The sequence below is a fragment of the Bos grunniens genome, chromosome 12 (genome assembly GCF_055505025.1).
Source record: "Bos grunniens cultivar Pamir isolate PY7600 chromosome 12, Bosgru_T2T1.0, whole genome shotgun sequence".
NCBI lineage: Eukaryota > Metazoa > Chordata > Mammalia > Artiodactyla > Bovidae > Bos > Bos grunniens.
In genome coordinates, this window is record NC_141176.1 from 49,179,820 (window position 1) to 49,198,388 (window position 18,569).

Here is an 18,569-nt window from a genome sequence, read left to right on the forward strand (position 1 = left end):
CCTGGTGGCTCAGTGGTACAGAATCCACCTGCCAATGCAGGAGATGCGGGTTTGATCGCTGGTCTGGGAAAATCCCCTGGAGGAGGAAATGACGCCAGTACTCTTCCCAGGGAAATCTCATGGACAGAGAAGCCTGACAGGCTATAGTCCACAAGTCACAAAGAGTGGGACATGACTCAGCAACTGAACAACAACTAGGTTTCAGAATGCACGGATTTCAGAATTTTTTATCATGTAAGTATCACTTACCTAGAGCCAGACATCCTGGAATGTGAAGTCAAGTGGGCCTTAGAAAGCATCACTACAAACCTAGTGGAGGTGATGGAATTCCAGTTGAGCTATTTCACATCCTGAAAGATGATGCTGTGAAAGTGCTGCACTCCATATGCCAGCAAATTTAGAAAACTCAGCAGTGGCCACAGGACTGGAAAAGGTCACTTTTCATTCCAATCCCAAAGAAAGGCAATGCCAAAGAATGCTCAAACTACCACACAATTGCACTCATCTCACACGCTAGTAAAGTAATGCTCAAAATTCTCCAAGCCAGGCTTCAGCAATACGTGAACCATGAACTTCCACATGTTCAAGCTGGTTTTAGAAAAGGCAGAGGAACCAGAGATCAAATTGCCAACATCTGCTGGATCATCAAAAAAGCAAAAGAGTTCCAGAAAAACATCTATTTCTGCTTTATTGACTCTGCCAAAGCCTTTGACTATGTGGATCACAATAAACTGTGGAAAATTCTGAAAGAGATGGGTATACCAGACCACCTGACCTGCCTCTTTAGAAACCTGTATGCTGGTCAGGAAGCAACAGTTAGAACTGGACATGGAACAGACTAGTTCCAAATAGGAAAAGGAGTACATCAAGGCTGTATATTGTCACCCTGCTTATTTAACTTATATGCAGAGTACATCATGAGAAATGCTGGGCTGGAAGAAGCACAAGCTGGAATCAAGATTGCCGGGAGAAATATCAGTAACCTCAGATATGCAGATGACACCACCCTTATGGCAGAAAGTGAAGAGGAACTCAAAAGCCTCTTGATGAAAGTGAAAGTGGAGAGTGAAAAAGTGGGCTTAAAGCTCAACATTCAGAAAATGAAGATCATGGCATCCGGTCCCATCACTTTATGGGAAATAGATGGGGAAACAGTGGAAACAGTGTCAGACTTTATTTTGGGGGGCTCCAAAATCACTGCAGATGGTGACTGCAGCCATGAAATTAAAAGACGCTTACTCCTTGGAAGGAAAGTTATGACCGACCTAGACAGTATATTCAAAAGCAGAGATATTACTTTGCCAACAAAGGTCCATCTAGCCAAGGCTATGGTTTTTCCAGTGGTCATGTATGGATGTGAGAGTTGGACTGTGAAGAAAGCTGAGCACCGAAGAATTGATGCTTTTGAACTGTGGCGTTGGAGAAGACTCTTGTGAGTCCCTTGGACTGCAAGGAGATCCAACCAGCCCATCCTAAAGGTGACCAGTCCTGGGTGTTCACTGGAAGGACTGATGCTGAGGCTGACACTCCAACACTTTGGCCACTTCATGCAAAGAGTTGACTCATTGGAAAAGATCCTGATGCTGGGAGGGATTGGGGGCAGGAGGAGAAGGGGACGACAGAGGATGAGATGGCTATATGGCATCACCGACTCGATGCACATGAGTCTGAGTGAACTCCGGGAGTTGGTGATGGACAGCGAAGCCTGGCATGCTGCGATTCATGGGGTCGCAAAGAGTCGGACACTACTGAGAGACTGAACTGAACTGAAGTATACACTAGAAAAGCATAAAATCTCTACCCACACTGTTAATGAAACTAAAAGTCAAGGACTTCCACTGGTTACTCCAGGAACCCCCAGCCATATCTGAACATCTGAAATGTATCTTGTCCAAATCAAGTTGCTCTGCAAGTGTGAAATACACAGCAGACTTTGAAGTCCTTTTACCACAAAAGCATAATTTAAAATATTTCATTTATCACTTTATATTGATTATGTGTTGAAATGGCAAGACTTTATTATAAAAATATATTATTAAAATTAATTTTGCCTATTTCTTTTTATGTTCTAACATAAAAAGGAACCCTAAAATTACTGAAGCAGCTCAAATTATATTTCTATCAAACAGCAGCAGTCAAGGTCCTACAACTTCAAAGCCTTGTTCAATACACTGGGAATTTTCCTGGCCTCGAGTTGTATTTTATAGAGACCTTAATGACTTGCTACCACTAAATTCCCTAAAGATATGTTTTCTTGTTTAATCTAGCATTTAATGTATCTGGATATGAATATATCACAACAGGTCCTGTTATTTGAGCAGTTTTCAGACCCTTGGAGAGTATAATTGTGCAGAATGTATTTGATGCTTGCTGCTACCAGATTTTTATTTTACCAGATTATCAATCTTCAGATCTTTGAAAACTCTGCAAAGTGATCTCAAAAGTCTTGTGTGTATCTTTCGTAAAGCACACACAGCCATGGCTGAACTCAAGTGTCAAGGGTTTTCCCTAATCCTCACAGCCTATTAAAACTAAAAGATTCCCAGAGGACCAGAAATATAACCCAACATCCAGTTTATGTTCTGAAGCATAGCTGTATTTAAATCAATAAATACAACGTAACGTATTCTGTACCACACTTCCACTCAACTGCTTACGGAAAATGCACTGGACAAAATATACATCATTAAACTGAGCACAGCCAAGTGTGTTATGTTACAGCAGCATTTGTAACTCAAGCCAAATAATCCTCCAAAATTTCTGAATGTCAAACTTACTGACAGTAACATTTTCATCTATTCTGTGTCTCACTGTTGTTTTTTTATGTTTCTCCTTAGGTATTCTTCTGAGTTAATAGATTTGATTAAGGGCCTCTCATTTTCATAATGTGTAAAACTGGGAAAATAATTCACTGTATATTTACACTGTATATTTATTTAAGGAATTTTTTTCCAGCTCTTTCACTGACAAGCAGCAATACCTAAAAAAAAAACAACCACATATTATAACTCTTATCAGCCCTCATTTTTTTTTTCATGGAGTTACATGCAAACTCATGTTTCTAATCATATGATTTCTACCAAATATCCCTGCTGGCTCAGTTCCTGTCAGATGCAATGACTGTGATACCAGGCAAGATAAGAAGGCTAGACTGGGTTTCCTTGTCGTTTGAGTTCAGTCATGTCCAACTCTTTGCAATCCCATGGACTGTAGTCCACCCGGTTCCTCTGTCCAAGGGATTCTCCAGGTAAGAATATGGGAGTGGGTAGCCATGCCCTTCTGCAGGGCATCTTCCTGACCCAGGGATTGAATCCAGGTCTCCTGTATTGCAGGCAGATTCTTTACCATCTGAGCTACCAGTTTACTGCTGATAAAGCCTTTGACTTCAGAGAGAGGATCCACTTGGTAAAGAGCCCATGGGTTTATTACTTCTAATTCTGCGGAAGGTCTGTAGGAGCCAACCATTCTCCACAGGGTGGTATAAACACAGAGAGTCTCTCAGGTGAAAAAATGCCCCAACTCACAACCATGGGGCATCCTGGGGGTGGGGATGCCAGGCCACACATGAAGTTATCAAAAGACTGACTCAGTGTTTCCCAACCCATTCACAGCATCCTCAACTGTCTAAGGACATCGGTATCTCAACACGCCTGGAACCAACTCCCAGGATGCCAAATGGGGAGCTCTGGGCTAATGTACTGAGGGAACTATGAACCTTTGACTCCCAGGAGCCAGGAGGCTGGAACAGTGGAGCCACCCAAAAGAAGGCTGGAAAAGGAGGCAGGAAGGATGTCCTCTCTGGACAGGGCTGCTACTACTCAGCTTCTGACAATGGTTCCCCCTGTAATTATATGAAATAAAAGGAAGACTCTATGCCTGCTTATGCTGCTGCTGCTGCTGCTAAATCGCTTCAGTCGTGTCCGACTCTCTGCGACCCCATAGACGGCAGCCTACCAGGCTCCGCCGTCCCTGGGATTCTCCAGGCAAGAACACTGGAGTGGGTTGCCATTTCCTTCTCCAATACATGAAAGTGAAAAGTGAAGTCGCTCAGTCGTGTCTGACTCTTCACGACCCCATGGACTGCAGCCTACCAGGCTCCTCCGTCCATGGGATTTTCCAGGCAAGAGTACTGGAGTGGGGTGCCATTGCCTTCTCTGACGCCCGCTTATGAGATCTCCTATAAAAACAGTACTGCCAAACTGAAAAACAAACAAACAAACACCATTTACTCATCAGTCAGTTCATGGTATGTTCTGTACTCTTCTGACCTTCAGATTCAAAACATGTAGGAAGCCAAGGAAATTACAAACTACAGAGGCCCTAGATTTCTCTGGGCCTTTGCAACACTGTTACAGGAAGAACGTAAATTCTCATAATAAAACACAGTATTTTTAAGAGAAGCATCGATTTCACTTTGAGTTTTTGTTTTTGGAGAAACTGTATTAAATCCAACTTGAGTATATTATGCACACAGTTCAAAAATCACATGATTTAACATAAAAGAAGAGAGTCAGAATAAATCCACTGCTTGCAGCAGGCTACATTGCACCACATACCTGGAATGACTGTCCTTTTCTAAGAAAAAGTCTGAAGAGTAAGTGATTGGGCAACCCTCAGAGAGGACAAGAACCCCTTAAATGGGCTCTGAGCACAGCAAGATTTTCAAGAATTCTTTCATAGTTTGGAGTTTGGGGGAAGCTCTGGGCTTCTTAGGTGGCTAATTCAAATACAATTCACACTGTCCAAACGTTCAAGAAGGCTCCTGGAATACCGCATTTCAGAAGTTCAGGTTTTCAGCGCAGTGGAGAGAGGGTACCCACCTCACACAACAAATCTGCTCATTCTACATTAATCAACAGTTTTCTCACTGTATTCCGCATTTGTTCAGTGTAATGAATAAAACATTAAAATTGCTATTTAGAATATAAAACAATGTAGTTCTTACAAACGGTAAAGTTATGCTGGGCCATAGTTTAGGGTACTAAGGCTGTTATTTACAGAATAAAATTCATTATCACTATGCAAATATTGAACAAGAATGGTCTGTATTCAAAGATAAAGTTGCCACAGGGGACTGTTGATATAGGAAATATGGCTGGAGCGATAGAGGATGCATATTAAAACTCATATACTGAAAAGGAAAAATATACTTAACAGGGATATTTAATACTCCAAGAGCATCAACTAGAATTGTTAAGGTCGTATTTACTGACATCTCAATTATAACCCTCCATTTTCAGTGCCTTCAGTTCAATCCAAAAATTGTCTGCAGAACCCAATCTACTGAACTTTACGAGGCCTCTATTGACAAATGATTTTTTGGTAGTGTTCAACATATTGAAACTATCATGAAAAAGACCAAAGGCCAATTTGAGTATTTTCCCTCACAGGCCCAGCAAATTTTGAAATGAATAGTAGGGATTTAAGACAAAGTTTTGTAAAATGAAGCAAACAAGTTAAGAGTTTGCCATGGTTAGTTTAATAATAAATGGTAGAGCTGGGAATCAAAGTCAAGGATTTCCACTCCAGAGTCTGTGTTAGCTAGTATAATTTGCCTGTTCATCATCTTAAGTAGATAGAAGTATTTTTATATTCAATAACATATATTAGTATATATATAATATAAATGTGGTGTTATATACTTATATTATATACCTATTACATTCCTGTATCATTTGGGAGGCCTGGCATGCTGCGATTCATGGGGTTGCAAAGAGTCAGACACGACTGAGCGACTGATCTGATCTGATCTGATATCATTTTGTTAGGTAGTTAGAATAGGAAAAAGGAGTCCAGAATGGTGGTGGCTAAAAGACAAAGAAGGGTAAAGCCCGTGAAAATAGAACAAAGGAAGGTCCAAGGACCAGAGTGAGGACCTCAGGTGAAGTAAACAGCTTTCTGGCTAGCCCAATTTACACAGGGCAGGCTCAGAGGGAGAAGATAAAAAACATACAAAAAGAGGGGCCAAAATTGAGCTTGGGGCTTTTCTTCTCTTGTGTCTTTTGGGTCCGCCCAACCTCACATGCCTCGAGGATGTACTTTCCTTTCTCCTTGCAAATACAACTAAGCTGTAACACGCACCTGTAACATGCAGCTGTAATACTGGTCCGTCCAACGCTTCAAATTTTTGCTGCAGTGAGACAGAATCGAGGAAATTACAAACTTCCCGGACATATATGATGCTGTGACTTGGATTTAACCTGGCTGATACAACCTCGGCTTGGCCCCTGCAAGGCGAAGGAAAAACACAGCAGAAGCCCAACTGGGCGAAAGCTCCTGCCGAGGAAGCTGAACATGAAGAAAACCCAGTGCAAGGGAAGTGACGAGAAGCCCAGCGTGCTGGAAACTGGGACAGCAAAAGGAAACCCAGCAGAAAGCACACGCAGCTCAGTCTCAGATTCCGTAAGACCTCTGGTTGGGGTAGGAAGTCTTCGCTCCTATGGCTGGAAGGATATATGGCTAACATAATCTTAATTCCTTTACAATCTCTCATTCCTTGTTTCCTCAAAACCCCCATGAACAGGCGAGCAGCACTGGGTGCCCCAGGGTGTCCTGAAGGCTCTACTATCTGCTGTGCCTTAGTAGCTATTGCCCAAGTAGGTAGGGGTTCTTCTGACCTTAATCTTCTTTGTGCCAAGGATCAGGTCAATGAAAATCCTGAGCACAGGTCAGGTATTTAGCAGATTTTCTGGCAGGTAATGAAGGGGATTCCTCGGCACATTTTTCCCACTGCTTTTTCCTCCCATCCTTCAGCTCCTCTCTCCATCTATGCCACTGTTTACAAATTATTGGGCAGATCATTTTTCCATTTCTAAAAGTTGTGCTTGAAACCGTTTACCTAAGACAGGGACTCAAACCCATGTGGCAGGGACTCTGTGCAATGCTTAGTCACTCAGTCATAGCCAACTGGGACTTGAGCCCGCCAAAACCCACGGTGCCTGGCTTCAGGACCTAATGAAGCTCAGGTTCTTGATGTCTCATTGAAAAAATTGAGAGAGAGACACAGCAATAGGTGAGAGGTAGATTTGTTCGGATTCAGAAAGAAGCACAGTGCACAGGGTGTGGGCCCTGGAAGGTGGTGTGGTTAGTTAGCTGGGTGTTTTCATATGCTAATGAGTGGGAGGGTCATTCCAACAATTGGGGAAGTACCCCCTCCTCAGTCTTTTGACAGTGCCTTCAAACTGTCCTGGCACCTCTGGGTGTGTCGTTTAGCTTGCAGACTGAGGATCAAGGTTTAGTCGAGTCTGACTAGTTTAGTTGTCATCTTGGACCCATTTGATTTTAATCGGTTTATGTTATGCCCTTGGGCTATGTGATACTTTCAAAAGTTGTGCCCTGCCCTCTTCTCTCCTGTTTTCATGAGCCTGCTTTTCCTGAGCCCTGTCTGGACCCACAATGTTGCCTCTACAATCTTCTGGAGGGACAACCAGAAAATAGCTGGCCCTTGGGAGAGAAATACTGTATAATATCCAATCTCTCTAGATATTCAGACCTTCATGTTCCACGTTTCCTAGAACATGTGCAACAACAGCCTTTCTCAGTGAATCCGCTGGGGCGGGCGACAGGCATACAATGCCCACTAGAAGTCCATCTGTGGGCAGCATCCCTTCAAGGGCAACTGGGCTTCCAGGGATAATGTTTGCCACTTTGGGAGTTAGCCCTGCAGGCTGTTTGGGCCCAAACCCTTGCCACCCTTCTCCTAAAGTTACAAATATAGCCCAGGATCAAATCTCCACTCCACTTTTATGGAACATCTGGTCTATTGCCTCTTAGCAGTTTGTTCTTAAGCCGCTTACTAACTCCTACAACCAGGACCCTGCCCCTCTGTAGGCAACATCACTCCACCCCACTTATTATTAAAATACTCTTAATGCCCCTTGTTAGGACCAGATAACAGATAACCCATTCTTTTGTCATTACTTCTGTTATTATCTAAAGTGGGTCTATGAACTGTTTACCACTGGAAACACAATAAGCTGTTCTTATGGAGGACTAGGGGAAGAAATCAGTGACTTACATTCCTTCAGAGGAATAAGAGGATAAGGCTTATGGCTATTTCACCAGGTTCCCAGTTCAGGGCACAGGCTTGGACTGCTTTACATCATAGTATCTATTCCCATCCATGGTAGACAAACGAGCAATGAGTTCAGACTACAACCCCTTAACTGTACCCAACACTGGTCATGCTGGAGACCTTGAGGCCACCCAACTCCAGCCTGGGGGCGTCCCAGGAGGTTGACCTGCCTCGACCTGCCTAGGGATCTGGTCCCCCGGGAGACTGTCATGCCTCAGCCTGCTTGGAGATCCACCAGACTAGGATCCCAAGAGGTCAACCTGCCTTGATCGGCCTAGGGATCTGGTCCCTGAGAGGTTATCACACCTCAACCTGCTCAGGGATCCACCAGTCCGGGGGTCCCAGGAGGTCAACCTGTCTCGAACTGCCTAGGGAATCTGGTCCTCAGGAGGTTGTCATGCCTCCACCTGCTTGGGGATCCACCAGTCCAAGGGTCCCAGAAGGTCGACAAGCCTCAATCTACCCAGGGACCCAATTCTCAGAAGGCCAACATGCCTTGATCTGCCCGGGGAATTGATCTTCAGGAGGCTGTCATGCCTCAACCTTCCTGAGGATCTGCACCCAGAGCCAGGGATGCCCAGCTCTCAGGCTGCAACAGTTTTGGGTAGGATAAGCTTCAGAAAGACTCACCCTTAAGGGAGTCCACCCATAAAAATAAAAGAGGGCTATTAGTTGTGGCGCTGTGCCCAGTCTCACCAATAACTCAGGAGCCCAATGAGAACCCCACTGCCTTTCTGGAAAGGCTAAAGGAGGCCCTCCAAAAGTTTACCAATGTGGACTCAGACTCTTAGGAGGAACAGGTGATTTTTAAAGGACAAATTCTTGTCCCTGTGTGCATCAGACATCAGGAAAAAGTTATAACAGATACAGCAGCAGGACCCTGCTGCCTCTTTAGCTGAGATGGTCCAGATAGCCAACAATACCTTTTATAACAGAGAACAGGAGAGGGAGGCCAAGGCCCAGGAAAGGGAGAAAAGGAAAGAGACGAGGCAGGCCCAGATGCTGGCCGCCCTGCAGAGAAGCCCTATGACAAACCCCAAGTCCTTGAAGGACAAGGCACAAGGAAAAATGCCTAATCTGTAGACAGGCGGGAAAACGGGCCAAAAAGTGTCCAAACCATGAAAGTTTCCTAAAATGGCTTGCTACAAATGCCATCAGTTGGGACACTGGGCAGCACTCTGTCCTCGAGACCAAAGAGCCTCAAGGTCAAGCACCAAGCCTTACCTCATGATGGTTCAATAGGCCTGAAGCAACTGCTCCAGCCAGCCCACCTGTCACACATAAACATCACGGGCGGGAGCCCAGGGTGCAACTGGATGAGGCAGGTAGGTCCGAGAATTTCTCGGTTGACACAGGGGCTGCCTACTATGTCCTGGTCTCCTACTCCAGAGCCTACTCCTCCCAAACCTGGACCATTTGGGGGGCTACAGGAACGTTCTCCCATCAGGAAGCTTCCACAAGCCTCTTAAACTTCTCCATCAGAGAGCAGACAGAAGTAAAACCAAAATCACAGAAAACTACCCAATCTGTTCACATGGAACACAGCCTTGTATAACTCAAGCCATGAGCCATGCTGTGTAGGGCCTCCCAAGACAAACAGGTCATGGTGGAGACTTCTGACAAAATGTGGTCCACTGGAGAAGGGAATGGCAAACCACTTCAGTATTCTTGCCTTGAGAACCCCATGAACAGTATGAAAAAGCAAAATGATAGGACTCTGAAAGATGAATTTCCCAGGTTGGTAGGTGCCCAATATGCTCCTGGATATCAGTGGAGAAATAACTCCAGAAAGAATGAAGAGAAGGAGCCAAAGTAAAAACAACACCCAATTGTGGATGTGACTGGTGACAGAAGCAAAGTCCGATGCTGTAAAGAGCAACATTGCATAGGAACCTGGAATGTCAGGTCCATGAATCAAGGCAAATTGGAAGTAGTCAAACAGGAGATGGCAAGAGTGAACATCAACATTTTAGGAGTCAGCAAACTAAAATGGGATGGAATGGTTGAATTTAAACTCAGATGAACATTATATTTAATACTGTGGGCAGGAATCCCTTAGAAGAAATGGAGTAGCCATCATAGTCAACATAGCCATCATAGTCAACAAAAGAGTCCAAAATGCAGAACTTGGATGCAATATCAAAGATGACAGAATGATCTCCAGTCGTTTCCAAGGCAAACAATTCAATATCACAGTAATCCAAGTCTAAACCCCAACCAATAATACTGAAGAACCTGAAGCTGAACGGTTCTAAAAAGACATACAAGACTTTCTAGAACTAACACCCAAAAACATCTTCTTTTCATTATAGGGGACTGAAATGCAAAAGTAGTAAGTCAAGATACCTGGAGTAACAGGCAAATTTGGCCTTGGAATAGAGAATGAAGCAGGGCAAAGGTTAACCAAGTTTTGAGAAGAGAACACACTGGTCATAGCAAACACCCTCTTCCATCAACCAAAGGGAGTCCTCTACACATGGACATCACCAGATGGTCAACACCAAAATCAGACTGATTATATTCTTTGCAGCCAAAGATGGAGAAGCTCTATACAGTCAGCAAAAATAAGACGGGGAGCTGACTGAGGCTCAGACCATGAACTCCTTACTGCCAAATTCAGACTTAAATTGAAGAAAGTAGGGAAAACCACTAGACCATTCAGGTATGACCTAAATCAAATCCCTTAAAATTATACAGTGGAAGTGACAAATGGATTCAAGGGATTAGATATGATAGACACAGTGCCTGAAGAAATATGGACAGAGATTTCTGACACTGTATAGGAGGCAGAGATCGAGACCAACCCCAAGAAAAAGAAATGCAAAAACACAAAATGGTTGTCTGAGGAGGCCTTACAAACAGGTATGAAAAGAAGAAAAGCCAAAGGCAAAGGAGAAAAGGAAAGATATACCCATTTGAATGCAGAGTTCCAAAGAATAGCAACAAGAGATAAAGCCTTCCTCAGTGATAAATGCAAAGAAATAGAGGAAAACAATAGAATGGGAAAGACTATGGATCTCTTCAAGAAAATTAGAGATACCAAGGGAATAACATTTCATCCACAGATGGGCATAACAAAGAACAGAAATGGTAGGGAACTAACAGAAGCAGAGGATATTAAGAAGAGGTGGCAAGAACACATAGAACTGTACAAAAAAAATCCTTAAGACCCAGATAATCATGATGGTGTGATCACTCACCTAGAGCCAGACATCCTAGAATGTGAAGTCAAGTGGGCCTTAGGAAGCATCACTACGAACAAAGCTAGTGGAGGTGATGGAATTCCAGTTGAGCTATTTCAAACCCTAAAAGATGAGGCTGTGAAAGTGCTGCACTCAAGATGCCAGCAAATTTGGAAAACTCAGCAGTGGCCACAGGACTGGAAAAGGTCATTTTTCATTCTAATCCCAAAGAAAGGCAATGCCAAGGAATGCTCAAACTGCCACACAATTGCACTCATCTCACACGCTAGTAAAGTAATGCTCGAAATTCTCCAAGCCAGGCTTCAGCAATATGTGAACTGTCAACTTCCAGATGTTCAAGCTGGATTTGGAAAAGGCAGAGGAACCGGAGATCAAATCGTCAACATCCGTTGGATCATCAAAAAAGCAAGACAGTTCCAGTAAAACATCTATTTCTGCTTCATTGACTATGCCAAAGTCTTTGACTGTGTGGATCACAACAAACTGTGGAAAATTCTGAAAGAGATGGGAATACCAGGCCACCTGATCTATCTCTAGAAATATCTGTATGCAGGTCAGGAAGCAAGTTAGAACTGAACATGGAACAACAGACTGGTTCCTAATCAGGAAAGAAGTACGTCAAGGCTGTACACTGTCACCCTGCTTATTTAACTTATATGCAGAGTACATCATGAGAAATGCTGGGCTAGATGAAGCACAAGCTGGAATCAAGATTACCAGGAGAAATGTCAATCAATACTTCAGATATACAGATGATACCACCCTTATGGCAGAACGCAAAGAAGAACTAAAAAGCCTCTTGATGAAAGTGAAAGAGGGGAGTGAAAAAGTTGGCTTAAAATTCAACATTCAGAAAACGAAGATCATGGCATCTGGTCCCATCACTTCATGGCAAATAGATGGGGAAACAATGCAAACAATGACAGACTTCATTTTCTTGGGCTCCAAAATCACTGCTGATGGTGACTGCAGCCATGAAATTAAAAGACACTTGCTCCTTGGAAGAAAACCTAGACAGTATATTAAAAATCAGAGACATTACTTTGCCAACAAAGGTCCCTCTAGTCAAAGCTATGTTTTCTCCAGTAGTCATGTATGGATGGGAGAGCTGGAATATAAAGAAAGCTGACCACCAAAGAATTGATGCTTTTGAACTGTTGTGTTGGAGAAGACTCTTGAGAGTCCCTTGGATGGCAAGGAGATCAAACCAGTCCATCTTAAAGGAAATCAGTCCTGAATATTCATTGGAAGGACTGATGCTGAAGCTGAAACTCCAGTACTTTGGCCACCTGATGCAAAGAACTGACTCCCTGGGAAAGACTCTGATGCTGGGAAAGATTAAAGGTGGGAGGAGAAGGGGACAACAGAGGATGAGATGGTTGGATGGCATCACTGACTCAAGGGACATGAGTTTGAATAAACTCCAGGAGTTGGTGATGGACAGGGAGGTCTGGCACGCTGATGTCCATGGGGTTGCAAAGAGTCAGACACGACTGAGCAACTGAACTGAACTCAAATGAGCACTTCTTTGTTGGGGAATGGACAAGTATTTTCCCACCAGTTTCTGGTGGTTGCTGAGTGTCCTACTCCCTTACTGGGAAGAGATCTTTCCCTACCTCTGAAATCTTGTAGCTATTGCAGTCCTGATATAAGATGCTTTAAAACTCTCTCTTGAGGGCAAACTATTATTACCAGCCACCAAGTGAAACAACTTCTAAATGGGAGAGGCCATCTATGGAGGTCTGATCAAAGAATCCTGGTAGTGCTGATGGAAAATTCAGGTCTAACTGTATTCCCTTGTGAGTTTCTTAACCCTGCTACCCTCCTGCCTACTCCCGAGGGCTCTGTCCCCTTTCACTCTTGGCTAGAAACTTGGGACCATTAGACAAAACCTCGAGAGGGATTTTCAGGAGATCCTCTGACCAATCCTGAGGAAATCTGGTACACTGATAGAAGCAGCTTTGTCTTGGATGGAAAAAGAAGAGCCAGATATGCAGTATATGCAGATATGCAGTAGTCTCCAATTTTGTGACCACAGAGGCTAAACCTCTGCCACCAGGTACTTCAGCCCAATTAGCTGAACTCATAGCCCTGACTTGAGCTTTAGAGCTGAGAAAAGGAAAAAGAGTAGCCATTTACACTGACTCCAAGTATGCCTTTCTGGTGCTACATGCACATGCTGCTATTTGGAAAGAAAGAGGCCACCTGACCACCCGAGGGTCCCCAGTCAAATATGGTGATCAAATTCTTAGGCTCTTGGAGGCAGTCCATTTGCCTGCTGAGGCTTCTGTCTCCCATTGTAAAGGACAACAAAAAGGGAGCACAGAAGTGGCACGAGGGAACCAAGCAGCCGCCCAGGCAGCTAAGAGAGCAGCATTACAGAACAATGACCTAATAGGGGTGGCCACCTTAGTTCCACAGACTAATTTGCTATAAACTCCTTCATATACTAAAGGTGAGACTCTTAAAGCTCAGAGTGAGGGCTTTCAAGAAGATCATATGAGGTGGTTTCAAAAGGAGGGACTCCTTTTCCTGCCTGGGAACCTCCAAGAGAAGTTGGTTAACTCCTTACATGTCACCACTCATTTAGGGGACAAGGCCCTCCAAGGATTACTGGAAAGGTCCTTCAGAGCAAGGAAAAGAAAGTGAAAGTGAAGTTGGTCAGTCGTGTCCGACTCTTTGTGACCCCATGGACTATAGCCTACCACGCTCCTCCGTCCATGGGATTTTCTAGGCAACAGAACTGGAGTGGACCACCATTTCCTTCTCCAGAGGACCTTCCCAACCCAGGGATCAAACCCGGGTCTCCCACATTGTAGGCAGATGCTTTACCATCTGAGCCACCAAGGACCATGGAACAGGCCTCTATATGGTCCCTCTTGGACCACTTGCCAAATAAACAACCCTCAAGGAGCTCAAAGACCCCAGCTGGACCAGCCCATCCAGTGACCTGGGACCTACCCAGGAGAGGACTGGCAGATGGACTTCACCCAGATGCCAGTTTCTCAAGGGTATAAATACCTATTAATCATGATAGACACATTCACAGGATGGATTGAAGGCTCACCCACCCGGACTGAGAAGGCTGAGGAGGTGGTAAAAAAAAAACTGTTCCATGAAATCATTCCAAGATTTGGTCCACCCAGATCATTACAAAGTGACAATGGGACACCGTTTACTTCTAAGGTCACCCAAGGGATCTCTAAAGCATTGGGCATTACTTATTATCTTCATTGTGCCTGGAGGCCTCAGTCTTCAGGAAAAGTAGAAAGAGCCAACCAATTCTTAAAATCAGCAAGAAAAAAGATAACCCAGGAGACCTCTCTGCGATGGAAGGAAGCTTTACCAATAGCTCTCCTCCACACCCTACTGCCCCTCAGGAACAGGCTAGTCTTAGTCCTTATGAGATGCTATATAGGATACCTTTTGTTATGTCAATGACCTCTTCCTAGATCCAGAGGCTCAGACCCTCTTGTCTTATACCATGGTCACTGGGCAATTCCAACAAGATATATGCTTGTGGGGAGTCAACCAGGACCCAAATGATTCTAAAGAGCCACCACTATATGACAATAAACTGTGGAAAAATTCTTAAAAGAGATGAGAATACTAGACCACCTGACCTGCCTCTTGAGAAACCTGTATGTAGGTCAGGAAGCAACAGTTAGAACTGGACATGGAACAACAGACTGGTTCCAAATAGGAAAAGGAGTACGTCAAGGCTGTATATTGTCACCCTGCTTATTTAACTTCTATGCAGAGTACATCATGAGAAACGCTGGGCTGGAAGAAGCACAAGCTGGAATCCAGACTGCCAGGAGAAATATCAATAACCTCAGATATGCAGATGACACCACCCTTATGGCAGAAAGTGAAGAGAAACTAAAGAGCCTCTTGATGAAAGTGAAAGAGGAGAGTGAAAAAGTTGGCTTAAAGCTCAACATTCAGAAAACGAAGATCATGGCATCTGGTCCTATCACTTCATGGGAAATAGATGGGGAAACAGTGGAAACAGGGTCAGACTTTATTTTGGGGGGCTCCAAAATCACTGCAGATGGTGACTGCAGCCATGAAATTAAAAGACGCTTACTCCATGGAAGGAAAGTTATGACCAACCTAGATAGCATATTCAAAAGCAGAGACATTACTTTGCCAACAAAGGTCTGTCTAGTCAAGGCTATGGTTTTTCCAGTGGTCACGTATGGATGTGAGAGTTGGACTATAAAGAAAGCTGAGCACCGAAGAATTGATGCTTTTGAACTGTGGTGTTGGAGAAGACTCTTTCGAGTCCCTTGGACTGCAAGGAGATCCAACCAGTCCATCCTAAAGGAGATCAGTCCTGGGTGTTCATTGGAAGGACTGATGTTGAAGCTGAAACTCCAATACTTTGGCCACCTGATGCGAATGCTGACTCATTTGAAAAGACCCTGATGCTGGGAAAGATTGAGGGCAGGAGAAGAAGGGGAAGACAGAGGATGACATGGTTGGATGGCATCACCGACTCAACAGACGTGGGTTTGGGTGGACTCTGGGAGTTGGTGATGGACATGGAGGTTTGGCAGGCTGCGGTTCATGGGGTCACAAAGAATCGGACACAACTGAGTGACTGGACTGAACTGAACTATATGCTCCAGGGACTTAAGTCCTAATTAAAGTGTGGAAAGATGGGTCCCCAAAGGCTCAACTCCAGCCCACACGGATGGGCCTATACCCTGTAATACTTTCTATCCCCACAACAATTAAGGTTCCAGGACACAACTCCTGCATTCACTACTCACAAGTCAAGCCATGGAAGAAAACAAAAGAGGACACTCAGCACACCTGTCAACAAGCTACAACATGCAGTGCCAGGTCAACAAGGACATATAAAACTACTCCTGACCACAGACGATATCACTCACCCTCAGATGCACACCGTTATACGGACTCTGACGTTTGAGACTAACAAGAAGGGGAGACTCAAAGGCCCTCACTGTCTCAGTTCAGCAGGAAGTAGCCAGAGAGAGCGCAATGGCCCTATTCCAAAAGAAGGGCCTCCCATTTCTTGAGGTGGGAATGTTATGTAGTTAGAATAGGAAAAAGGAGTCCAGAACTGTGGTGGTTAAAAGACAGAGAAGAGTAAAACCCATCAAAATAGAACCAAGGAAGGTCTCAGGACCAGATTGAGGACCTCAGGTGAAGCAAAAAGCCTCCTGGCTAGCCCAATTTACAGAGGGCAGGCTCAGGGGGAGGAGGAAAAAAAAAAAAAAAAAAGCAATTAAAAAGAGGAGCCAAAATTTAGCTTGGGGCTTCTCTTCTCTTCGTGTCTCTTGGGTTGGCCCACCCTCACGCCTCGAGGATGTATTCTCCCTTGCTTGCAAATAAAACTGAGCTGTAACACAGAGCTGTAACACTGGTCCGTCCAACACTTCAAATTTTTGCTGCAGTAAGACAGAATCAAGGAAATTTTAAAACAATGCTAGACAATTCCCTGACAATTTTAAAACAATGCTAGAAAATGTTTATTCTTATCTATCCAGTTACCACATACATCCCCGTATCTAACATTGCTACCTCAATGCAATTACAATCCGTACATGTAATTCTCTGTGCAATTTCTTAAGTCCCCAACAAATCTATTTTCTAGAAAGCACAGAGGCTTTCTAGGCCTGTTGCTGCTGCTGTTGCTGCTGCTGCTGCTGCTGCTACTGCTAAGTCGCTTCAGTTGTGTCCGACTCTGTGCGACCCCAGAGACGGCAGCCCACCAGGCTCCGCAGTCCCTGGGATTCTCCAGGCAAGAATACTGAAGTGGGTTGCCATTTCCTTCTCCAATACATGAAAGTGAAAAGTCAAAGTGAAGTCGCTCAGTCGTGTCCGACTCTCAGCGACCCCATGGACTGCAGCCTACCAGGCTCCTCTGTCCATAGGATTTTCCAGGCAAGAGTACTGGAGTGGGGTGCTATTGCCCTCTAGGCCTACTGAAGTTATTTAACCTCTGGAGCACCCAATTTTCTCAACTATAAAACAGGAGTAACAGCCATGCCTATGTCATAGACTGGCTACATGAATTCAGTGCAACAGTGCAAGCATAGTGCTTAAGCACAGTGCCAAGCACAAGAAGCATTCAAGAAATATTATATATTATCACTGCTACGGTAAATCATTTTATCCACCCTTGTGTCCTTGCAATTTACACAGGGTTTGGCCCATGAGAGGTGTTCAGAAAATACTAATTAAAAGAAGCTAATGAATACAGAGTTCAACAACCCCCTATAAATACAAAAACACACCCCTCCTTTCCTTAGGCACTCCCATCTCTCATGATTTTGTTTCTTCCACCTGAAACTGTTGCCCATCCTAAACTTTCATCTGGCTAATTGCGCTTTTCCATTTAAGTTTTGGTTCCTTTTCTTAAAAACTCTGAGCCTATTATGCATCCTGCTTGCACATTTTCATTGGGCTTTCTCCTTGTTGCTAATTAGCAAAGCACTCAACCCTCAGTATCTTGATGTCTTTGACTTACCTTAACACCCCATTACACTGCAGAGGCAGACACTACCTTTTTACCATTCAAAGGTATAGAACAAAAGGAATGTTCAGTAATTCTTTGTTAAATGAATGAACACACACATATTTCCACCTGAATAACTTTTCCATGATTCTCATCCTTCCTACCAAACGTCATCCTGGATTTAGGATATGGTTCAATTTTAGACATGAACAAGAAGGAAAAAAGACAGATCATCCAGTTTTTTTTATTTTTAATTGACCAAAAAAACCTGGACAAGTTTCTCCCCAAAGATGGCCAAATGACCTAAACATACGAAAGGTATGCAACTCCCATTAATCACTAGGAAAATGCCAATTAAAGCCACCACTAAGACATCAATATATATCTATCAGAATGGCAAAAAGAGAGTGAGAAAATACAGAGAACAGTGAAATATGGGGCACCTATATCTTTTATACACTGCTGATGAATGTCTAAATTGGTAGAATCAGTAAGGAAAACTGGCAGTATCTACAAAAATGAAAATACATTCCTGAACTCAGCAATTCCACTTCTATCTAATATGCTATGAAGAAATATGTACTTAAACATGCCAAAAGGCATTCACAAGAATATTCACAGCAATATATTCCTTACAGCTGCAAAGTAGAAACAACCAAGATGGTCATCAACAGTAAAATGGATAAATAAATCTGTGGAAGCTTCTGGATAAATTCCTATGATAGAATATTATGTAGCAATGAAAAAACAGTAAGAATGAATCTTAAAATATAATGTTGAGACAAATACTGTAGATGTCACT

At 43.7% G+C, this 18,569-nt stretch overlaps 1 protein-coding gene across 50 annotated transcripts in view; it reads right to left on the reverse strand.

Annotated features, from left to right (window-relative positions):
• The window catches only part of KLF12 (KLF transcription factor 12), a 527,876-nt gene that overhangs the window by 380,558 nt on the left and 128,749 nt on the right, over positions 1 to 18,569 (reverse strand). For 2 of the 50 annotated variants that reach the window (XM_086328555.1, XM_086328587.1), the window contains exon 1: positions 6,082 to 6,227. The exons of 47 other annotated variants lie outside the window; for them this stretch is intronic. The gene's annotated coding sequence lies outside the window, so the exon portion shown is untranslated. Of the gene's footprint in view, positions 1 to 6,081; positions 6,228 to 18,569 lie in introns of those variants that run through there. One more of the 50 variants, XM_086328586.1, reaches the window with a different exon arrangement.